Here is an 11,688-nt window from a genome sequence, read left to right on the forward strand (position 1 = left end):
ATACTGTTTTTTTTTTTTTTTTTTTAAATTTTTTTTTTTCAACGTTTATTTATTTTTGGGACAGAGAGAGACAGAGCATGAACGGGGGAGGGGCAGAGAGAGAGGGAGACACAGAATCAGAAACAGGCTCCAGGCTCCGAGCCATCAGCCCAGAGCCTGATGCGGGGCTCGAACTCACGGACCGCGAGATCGTGACCTGGCTGAAGTCAGACGCTTAACCGACTGCGCCACCCAGGCGCCCCGAAAATACTGTTTTAAAAGTACTCAATTATTAATTATTTATGTGTTCAGACCAAAATATAAAGCTTTTAAAAATGTTAATAAGCTGAAAAATCAGAGCAGTAGAGAAGCAAATTACATATGCTCAATTCCTGAGTTGCTTGAGTTTTGTGTACTTAAGCACCGCATATGAGAATTGAATTTGCATATCTGTTAATTTCCATGTATAAATGTATGTGGCCACTGGTATGAGCCTGATCTTTGATATTATTACCTCTCTCTTTCTTAATGTCTTTGTTAGCTTCTGCATCAGCTGCAAACTTCCTAAAGGTTATTTGTGTAAAAAATATTAACAGAAAATTAAGAGAAAAAATGAAAGCAGCTGAGGATGCACAGGTGCTGGTGGGGAATGATGTCCAAGATACATCGTTAAGTGAAAAAAGCAGATTGCTGAACTGTGTGTATAGTATGTTCCCACTTTTGTACAAAAGGGTGTGCATTTGCCTGTCTCTGTGTGTGTATATATGTATGTGTGTATATATGTATATGTATATTTGTATGTAAATAGACTTGGTTTGAAAAAATATATAAGAAACCTTATGGTGGTTTCTATGAGCACAGGAGCACAGGAGTGGGAGCTGGGACTGGAGGGAGACCTCCTTTTTATTATATCCTGTATACGAATTTTTGAACAATGTAAATGTATTATTTTCACAACTAAAGTCCTTTTAATATGCATACATCAACACTGATTAAAATTTTCACTGAGCCCACTCCATGGTGTTGTTTACAAAGTAAAAGTTTCTAGGAAGGGTGGTGAATCTGAGGACATGGCATTAAACTTGATATTGAATTCACAAAGACTTTTCCTATCAAACACATGTCCTTTTATTAAAATAATGAATTACAACTATAATTCTGTACTGTGTTTCTTCTATATGCCATTTTTTAAAACGACTGAAGATAAATTTTGATTTTAGGTGAATGAAAGTGCTTTTCTGAACAGTCACTCTGTTTTGTCTCATATTCAGAGCACGTATATACAAACACCTCAATCTGGGGTTTCAAATGTATTGTAACAAATGCCACTACTTCCTGTTCTTGCCCAATAGCAAACATTGCTAATGGGTCACCACACTCATTCTGAGTGAATCTAGACGTGGCCTCAGAATCATTCTTAAGCATGTATTCCAGGGGCACCTGGGTGGCTCAGTTGGTTAAGCGCCCAATTTCAGCTGAGGTCATGATCTCACAGTTTGTGGGTTTGAGCCCCACATCAGGCTCTGTGCTGACAGCTCAGAGCTTGGAGCCTGCTTCGGATTCTGTGTCTCCCTCTCTCTCTGCCCCTCCTCTGCTCATGCTGTGTCTCCCTCACTCTCAAAAATAAGTAAACATTAAAAAAAAAAAAAAAGCATGCATTCCAGAGGTTACTATGGATCAATTTGAGTTTGCACATGAGACCTATTTTCCACTGCATACTTATTTATTTTTTTAATTAAAAATAATATTTGTTATTAAAAATTTTTTTAACGTTTATTCATTTTTGAGAGACAGAGAGAGACAGAGCATGAGCGGGGAAGGGGCAGAGAGAGGGAGACACAGAATCTGAAACAGGCTCCAGGCTCTGAGCTGTCAGCACAGAGCCCAACACGGGGCTCAAACTCACAAACTGTGAGATCCTGACCTGAGCTGAAGTTGGATGCTCAACCGACTGAGCCACCCAGGTGCCCCTATTATTATTTTTTTTTATTCACGAGTCATAGATAAAAAACACAGCTGAATTGTATTAAAATTTAAGTTGTAACACTAAAAACAGTGACTTAACAACAAAAATGGTTTCATAACATAAGGTAATAATAATATTTGGCATGTATGTCACCTTTTACATTTTTACAGCACATTTACTACATTACCTCATTTGTTCTTCAGAAGAAACATACGGGTTAATAAGCAAGACTTTTTTAGTGGTCAGTTCTGCTCAATAAATATTTCATCTGGATACTAGGCTAGTATAATGATGGCCCCTCAGCGAATATGTGGTTAAGTGCCATCTTTGCAAATGTTTCCCACTCAAATTCCTGCCTTCTTGATCTCCTCACTTCAGAGAATTAACAGATATAAGTATTGAGAATGAAATGTGTGTGTATATACACGTGTGTGTTGAAAAATCAACTCATGAATGTTATACCCTCATTTCTAAGTAACTTATTTACTTTCAGAGAAGGAAAATGCAATGTGAAAGCCATTTTCCATCAGTAATTTGTAACCAGGTGGAAGCCTGGCACCAAACACAGAATGAATCTTCACTTTCCAGAGCTGTGGAAAGTCTGCACTTTTTAGAAGGATAAAACAGTTGCATGTGATGACTAGGTCAAATTTCCCACACCTTGTGGAGAACCCATAATAGTACCATACCTGGGACAGTGAGGAATATAGGTATGTACGCCTGAGCAGTGGAAATAAATGTTTGAAAGCCAACGTGTACGGTAAAAAAGGAATTAAATGTTAGCATCAATGACTGAAGAAAAGATGTCTAAAAAATTATTGGAGATGAAGAATGAAAGAAAATAGACATACAGAGGTGAGTTTAAATGATAGCATGTTCAAAATTGACTGGAGGGCTTGTTAAAACACAGACATTAGAAATGGACCCCATCCACAAAGTTTCTGACTCAGTAGGTCTGGGACAGTAGGGGGTGGGAGGCTGAGAATTTGCATTTTTAATAACTTCCCAGGAGATGCTGATGGTGCTGGTATGGGGACCACACTTTGAGAAACACTGGTATAAATCATTGTTAAAATTTAAAAGTATTTGAAAATGTTTCTGAGACATTTCTTTAATATAAAGATAATGTTTATACACACAAATACATATGTTAGAAAATGCAAAATATCACTATCATTATGTGGATGGTGATTCAAGATTGTCAGTTTAAGAGTAAGTTTTATGTTTTTCTAAGTAATTTTTCTATTTTCATGAATTGATTTTATTTTATTGTAATGAGTTTTCATTACTGGTATGGCCAAGTAGATTCCTACTGATCCTGACCCTCCACAGATAATAGTTATAAACTCTGGAAAACCACACACACACACACACACACACACACACACAACCAATGACCTGAAGGTACTGGAGAGTGAACAAAAGCAGATTATGGAAAAGAGTTGAAATTTGGAAGAAGGGAATGGTAAGTTAGATCACAGCTTTTATCCTGAGGATATGCTAAAGTTGGTGTGGCAGAGGTGGGTAATTTGATAGAAAACATTCAGTCTTTTGGAGATGAAAAAGTACAGGGCTGAGTTTCAGGGAAACCACAGCCACTGAAAAGTGAAAGGAAAATCCCAGAAAAGAAAGACTCAAAGAAGGAGCAACCCAAATTCTGTGAATAAACTGCCCAAATCCCTGTCTGATCTCTGAACCATGCATATTTGGCACAGACTCCTAATGTTTCAACTAAAGACACGAGAACTGAGCTTTTATTTGTGCTGCTGCCCCACAGAATTAGTTTGAAGTTTGAGTTCAACCATGCTAATTACTTGCTAAAACAAAAATGTTAACACTCTTCAGAGAAATATAACAATCCAAACTCTCCACAACTTATCATTCATGATATCTAGGATACAAGAAATTTACTTGACAGTTAAACATTTAGGAAAATGTGACCCTATTCAAGAAAAGAGACAACCAATCCAAAAGTTAGGATGGGCATATGAGGATATTAATATAAGTATTATAATACTGCTTAGTGAAATAAAGATATGCTCACAGTGAATACACATTTTTTAAGAACTAAGCAAATAAATAGGAACTGGAGAAAAACCAAAAGAAAACTCTAGAACTTAGAAGTACAATGTCTGAAATTTAAAATTCACTGGAGGGGTGTCTGAGTGGCTCAATTGGTTAAGCATCTGACTTTGGCTCAGGTCATGATCTTGTGGTTTGTGAGTTCGAGCCCCATCTCTGCTGTCAGCGTGGAGCCTGCTTCAGATCATCTGTCCCCCTCTATCTCTGCCCCTCCCCTACTTGCACACTCACTTTCTCTCAAAATTAAAACAAATATTTTTAAAAAGTTTTTTAATTCACTGGATAAGTTTACCAGCAGAATGTAAATGACAGGGAAGTCATTGAACTTGAAATAGGTCAGTAGAAAAAAATTTTTTTAACTTTAAAATTCATAATGGAAGGGTACCTGGGTGGTTCAGTCAGTTAAGCATCCGACTCTTGGTTTCAGCTTAGGTCATGATCTCACAGTTTTGTGAGTTCGAGCCCTGTGTGGAGCTATGCTCCGGCAGCACAGAGCCTGTTTGGGGTTCTTTCTCTGCTCTTTCTGCCCCTCCCCAACTTGTGCTGTCTCTGTCTCTCTCAAATAAACTTAAAAAAAATGCATAATAGAAATAGGAAGGGAGATGCAAAAGAAGAAAATCAAAGGAGACAAACAATAGAAATAATAACGTAGTAGACCTAAACCCAATCTTAACAATCATTACTTTAAAAGTTAGTTGACAAAACTCTCAAATTAAAAGGCAGAGATTTTCATAATGGATAAAAAGACAAGACCCAGTTTTAGCTCTGCACAAGATCTATACTTTAAAAAGACACAGAGGGGCGCTGGGGTGGCTTAGTTGGTTAAGTGTCCAACTTTGCCTCAGGTCATGCTCTCGCAGTTCATGAGTTCAAGACCCGTGTCGGGATCTGTGCTGACAGCTCAGAGCCTGGAGCCTGCTTCAGATACTGTGTCTCCCTCTCTGCCCCTTCCCCACTTGTGCTCACTCTCTCAAAAGTAAAAATTTTAAATAAATAAAAAGACACAATTAAGTCAAAATTAAATGGATTAAAATGATATATCACACAAATAGTAAGCATACAAAGGCATAAATGGCTATATTTATAGCAGACAAAACAGACTTCTCAATGAAACTATTAACAGATAAAGAGGGCCAATTTAAAAAGATTAAAAGAGGGGCGCCTGGGTGGCTCAGTTGGTTAAGCGTCCGACTTCAGCTCAGGTCACGATCTTGTGGTCTGTCAGTTCGAGCCCCGCGTTGGGCTCTGGGCTGATGGCTCAGAGCCTGCAGCCTGCTTCCGATTCTGTGTCTCCCTCTCTCTCTGCCCCTCCCCCGTTCATGCTCTGTCTCTCTCTGTCTCAAAAGTAAATAAACATTAAAAAAAATTTTTTTTAAAGATTAAAAGATTAATTCATCAGGAAGACAAAACATTCATAAACATTTATGCACCTAAAACAGAGCTCTAAAGTATAAGAAGCAAACGTGGAAAGAATTAAGGAGAAATATAAACAATTCCACAATCATAATTGATTTTCACATCCTTCGATAGGCAGCTGATAAAACAGCTAGACAGAACGTTAGTAAAGACCCTGTTAACTGGTATTTAAATTAAAATTTTTAAAAAAGGAAAAATTAGTAAGCACATATATTACCTAAAGAACATTATAAAACATCTTGACCTAATTGGTGTTTATAGAACATTAACTCTAGGGGCGCCTGGGTGGCTCAGTCAGTTAAGCATCCGACTTCAGCTCAGGTCATGATCTTGTGGTTCAGGAGTTCGAGCCCCACGTTGGGCTCTGTGCTGACAGCTCAGAGCCTGGAGCCTGCTTTGGATTCTGTGTCCCTCTCTCTCTGCTCCTCCCCTGTTCACGCTCTGTCTCGCTCTCTTTCAAAAATAAATCAAAACATTTAAAAAAAACCAGTATCTATGAAAGGAAGGAGGAAATGCAGGATTGGACAAAGGACGAAGTTTACATACATTGCAGGCCCAACAAAGCTTCTGCGAACCTGGTGAAGAGCTCTGAAGTGAGTGTTTTCCCACTCACTGTATTAGGCCTCTGGACCCCCATCTTGCTCATTCACCAGATGCAGGCTGCACTGCAAAGGGCATGACCTTGGGTGAGGGAGCTCTCTGTAATGGAGTCCTAGTTCTAAGTAGCTGACAGCTAGAAGTTGTCTTCTTAGTGCACTCCCCCCAGCCAAACATCAAGTCCTTCCTTAAAGAAGAGTCTGGATATGCAACTTTATGTCTATCATACTACTTCCCTTGCTCTGTTTAGATATACTGGTTTTTATATATCGGTGAAGTACTTCCTCCAGAATTCCTGAGTCCCTTTTTGCCTGTGGAGAGAAGTCAGAAGGGAGAGATTAGTGGGATAAACCACAGCTCCTGCTGCTACAGTGGTCCCAGGGTCATAGTAGATAACTCATCACCTCACTTCTCCACTATCCATTTGCAGCGACCTCTGCTGACCTAAGACACTGGCCATAATGCCCTTCTCAGACCTGAACCTGTACATTTACAGTCACAGTTGGGCCAGAGGTACTAAGTGGATCACTGAGTTCTATGTTTTCTTCCCTGCCCACATTGTGTGATAGCCCACTTTCTACTGATATCAGGGTTATTTACCTCTTCTGAAATAGTGATGCCTCCTTTTGCCTACTGGTTCTTTGCACACAAAGAGCTGAGAGTATTTACGCATCAACCTGAAGTCCTTGTAGGGGATGCTGATGTAACAGTGGTGGGTGCCATGGGCTTGCTTATGCCGGCTGTTGCTGAATGTACCACTTCCATCTTAAAATGGATGTTTTCTAAACCCACTTAATTCATGATTTGGTGGTTTTGACAGGTTCTACCTCATAATGGGTAGTTCTGGTGGAGTAGTCATTTAGTGTCCCATGGGCATGCATTCTGTTTTTACCAGGATGCAATAGTATGCAAGGAGATGTTTTACAAAAGCATCTAATTGTCCACTGTAGATGGCCCAGCCTTGCTCCAAAACTCCAGGAGCCTATGGTGTTCTCCTATTGGGGCTTGCCACAAACTTCACATGGCATCTCTGCCCACCACTGGCACCACCGATACCAAGGGTTAAATAGACATCAGCTGAGTATGTATGTGGCGGTCTATTTCTGGACTCTCTGTTCCATTTATCTATTGATTTACTTTCACGCCAATATTACCTTGCATTGATTCCTGTAAACCAACAGTAAGTTTCGAAGTCGGGTAAAGAAAGTAAGCCCTCCCACTTTGTTTTCCTTTTTTTAAAGTTTATTTATTTATTTTGAGAGAGAGAGTAGGGAGGAGAGTAGGAGAGAGAATCCCAAGCAGGCTCCACGCTGTCAGCACAGAGGCTAATGTGGGTCTTGAACTCATGAACTACGAGAGCATGACCTGAGCCAATATCAAGAGTCGGACGCTTTAGCGACTGGGCCACACAGGCGTCCCTGTTTTTCTTTTTTCAAGTTGTTTTGGCACATATTCAATTTGAGAGTATTGCTAGATTGTCTGCCACCCATCTATGCATATGGGTGAATAATTGCATACTTGATTTTTTTCATATTGGATACTATCAACTTAAAATTTTATCAATATGGGGGTGCCTGGGTGGCTCAGTCGGTTGAGTGTCTGACTTTAGCTCAGGTCATGATCTCACAGTTTGTGAGTTCGTGAGTTCCGGCCCCGTGCTGACAGCGCGGGGCCTGGAACCTACTTCCAATTCTGTGTCTCCCTCTCTCTCTGTCCCTCTCCTCCTCACGCTCTGTCTCTTTCTCTCAAAAATAAATAAACGTTAAAAAAAATTTAAAAAATTTTTTTATCAATATGAAAAAGTTCATTGTTTAATTTACATATCTTTAATTATTATTGAGGTACCAGCCTGTTTTTCTATTGGGTTTTTGATCTGTGTCTTTATAGTTGTCTGAAGACATATGTGTCTCAGGAAATAATTCAGTCCTTGACCTGCTTAAATTATTTTGTATATTAAAAATACCAGCTTGTAACCTGATTCATCATCTTTCTCTCCTTTAATATACAAGCTTCTTGAAAATGGTATTACCTTGGTGTTTCTACTTCCTCAGTCCACATTTATATTTCAGTAGAATTCCGTAGGGCTCTGTCTTCATCATTACTGTGAAACAATTTCTAAAAAGGCCATCTTACTCTTATCAAATCCAAGGGACATTTTTTTTTCCTTACCGTAGTGGATTTTTGGTTGCATCTGACATTTAATGCTTCCCTCTTCTTGAAATATTTTGCCGTCAGTTCCTCTGACACCATTCCCCCTTGATCTTCTTCTCTCTCCCTCTCTCCTCCGTTCCCATCATCAAGCCCTCTTTCTCTTATCCCTCACCAGTTGGAATTTTCCAGGGCTCCATCCTTGGTGTCTTGTTTTTTCCATTGTATGTGCTTTCCCTGATTGATTGCATATCCTTTCTAGAATAATCTATAAGAACCACCAGTTTTAGATGTATTTTTATTGTATTTGATTGACTGAAGGCAATATTTGGCTTATAAATTCGTATCAAAGTAAGTAGCTATCACACATCTGCACACGTCTGCTGCACAGATGATTCTACACGTTTTTTTCCTCACGTGCATAATGCCATTTCTATGGATTGTCTGGCCCATGTTTCCTCTCACCTTATAAGCCACCTGAGAGTAGAGTGGAATACTAAACAGAACTCCCCCCCACCCCCTCCCCCCACACATACAGCATGAATAACTTGGAGTATTTGGGCAGTAAGAATTATTTTTATTGTTTAAGCAAGATGAAGTGTCATAAGCTAATGAGAGTAACATAAGAATTCACAAGAAAGTATTCTTTATGTATAGGTGTATGACTATAAAGCAAGAAAGTACACTTATTTGGCTTATGAAATAAAATAAAACATCTTTCATAATTTTATCTATCTATTCTGCTCTGTCTTGTGTATCTCTGTTCCTATCTCTAGGGTGATCACACATCACAGATTGTTCAGGAGAGGCTTTATGTCCCATGTCCAGATACAGTGACTAATTGCACCTCTTTTCACTGTCAAAGCTGTCCTGGTTTGGATGACAAGTTATATTGATAATTATATTAATTACATTTGCCTCTTTACCAAAAGAAACTAATTGATATTCAAAAGACATTCATTAAAGTGTATGTAGCGTAGTTGGTTAGGAGCATAAGCTCTCAGTCAGACTTTGGGAGTTTACATCGTGGCTGCACCACTAACAAGCTGTGTGACCTTTTGGTGCCTGAAGTTCCTTCTCTGTATAAGGGGATAATAATGGTTTCTCCCTCAGCATGAAATTGGATCAGGCGTCAGCAAACTTTTTTCTGTGAAGGAATAAACAGCAAATATTTTAGACTTGGTGGGCCATATGGTTCTTGTCACAACTACTCAACAGTGTCATTATAGCACAAAAGCAACCATAGACAATATCTAAATGAATGAGCATTACTGTGTTCCAATAAAACTTTATCAAAACAGACAGCAGGCCAGATTTGCCTAAGTGTTGTAGATTGTAGACCCCTGCGTTATTTAAACATGTAAAAAACTATTAATTTAGGACCTCACAAGGCACGAGACTCCCCTGATTTTTGGCATGGAATCTCCCCCCAAAATAGGAGTGTGTGGGTATTCCTAACATAGGGAGCCATCTGAGCAAAGATGTAGAGGTGGGATCACTTTGCTCTCAGGTATGTGACAAGTGGTATATATCTGCTGTTCTGTTGACACTTTCCTTCTTAATCTTGTTTTCCTGACAAACTCCATCCCACACCCCCACCACCACTACCACTCCAGTCCCTGACCAAGTTATTTACCTCTCACTGTGCCCTACAGCACCAGTCATGCCTCTATTAGGTCAGTAGTCACACTACATTGTCACTATCAGATTCTGAGCTCGTTCCTTGCGTTACCAAGCAAGACAATAATGAATTGTGTGAGTGAAGGAATGAATGAGCTTTACATTATGGTGGGACTCAATAGACATAAATATGTTTTTAACAAAAAAGGGAAAACTAGGCTGATACTGACACAGGCTTGCCCTGAGTAGCTGTCAGACCAAAGGGGAGAAAAGACAAACACTGGAAATCCCAGTTCTTGGCAATGATGACTGTCATAGTAGAAGGCATATGCAGCTGTGCCCATGAAAAGGCACAGATGACAGGGAACTCTGGGAAAAAACTTAAAACAGGATATTGGCTCCCAGTTTTGAAGCATGAATAGAAGTTTTCCTGACATATGGTTGGGAAGGACATTCCAGAAGCATCATGGCCACTGTATATGACTTTAAAGAGCTGAGTGAACCCCAAGAATTAATCCATGGTGTCTTTAGGCATTAGTTAGGGCTGGATATTCTGTAGTGATGTTCAAAGACAGACTAAGACATACTAAAAATTTTAAGTTTATTTGAGCAAAAACTCTCTAATTGGGCAGCACCAAACCACAAGGGGTAAGAAGTGCTCCACTGACAAGAGCTAGAGGCAAGACTTTTATAGAGAAGTTGCAGAAGCAAAGCAAGGAAATTATTTGATTGCCTATAGTTTAAACAGTTGTCTTATTTGGGAAAGCCTCATTTGTGATTGGTTGGCCTTAGGTTTTGATTTCGTAACCTTGAGGCATTTACAGGCTTAGGTTTTGGTTTGCTTGGGAGGGTTGCTAAGGCATTCGAACCACCTAAGTCTAATAGTCTCCTTGTTTAATTATTTAACAGTAATAACACTATTACATGGTATTTATTATTTTTTAAAAACTGCGCAGATTCTGAAGTGCTTTCAGCAAACATTGAAACACCCAAATGAATATTTCACAACCTTCCTCTTCTTGACAGATGAGAGAACTGAGGGAAAGCAGCTGGCCCAAAGCCACAGAGCAAGTTCAAGACCAGGTTGAGAGGAGGTTTCAGGGGTTTTGGATTATCCTTCAGAGTTTATCCTCAAACACTTCTCCTCTGCTGCCATCTGAGGTGTCTTTAGCAGTGGCTGAGTTTTCCCATCCCAATCTGGGACAGCATTCCCAGGAGGGGAACATTTGAATTCCATTTTCCAGGATGACTGGCTGGAGGTCACCAGATGAAAGCATTCTATTCTGACTTTCCCTCTCCCAGTGCTCTGTCTCAGGGAGAATACTGCTCCATCCTGACTTTTCCACCCCAATTGAAACCTAAATTAAATAACCTACCTCAGTAAGCATATTTTATCATTATTATACCTAATATTGGGGAAGTGAGGCAATGTGTTGTAGATCAACTGACTCTGGCTGAGCCTCACGCTCCTCTTTGGCTTAATAACGGGAGCGGCTTCTCCTATTCCCCCACCCCACTTCCCCATCTTTATCTGCACCTTGCACTGCGTGTCTCTTTTCTACACATCTTAGCGGGAGCGGTTCCCTGACTCTATCCTCAGAAACCTGGGATTCTTTGTTGCTCCCGCATTGTCCCAGTACATCTTTTCTGTAGCTCCCGTATCCCACTTCTACCTTGCTTTGCTCTCAGGATTCTCTGCTGTACGGCCCTAACACCTACTCGAAATATGGCGCCTCCCATTCCGTCACACTCTCCGCTCACTAGGCGCAGCCATATTAATCTTCCTGGCTCAGCCCGACTAAACACCCGGAAAGTCTCGCGATAGAAGCAGGTCGAGGGCTGCGCCTGCTTCCGCCGTTAACACCCGAGAGTCCGCATCC

This window comes from Prionailurus viverrinus, chromosome D4 (assembly GCF_022837055.1).
Source record: "Prionailurus viverrinus isolate Anna chromosome D4, UM_Priviv_1.0, whole genome shotgun sequence".
NCBI lineage: Eukaryota > Metazoa > Chordata > Mammalia > Carnivora > Felidae > Prionailurus > Prionailurus viverrinus.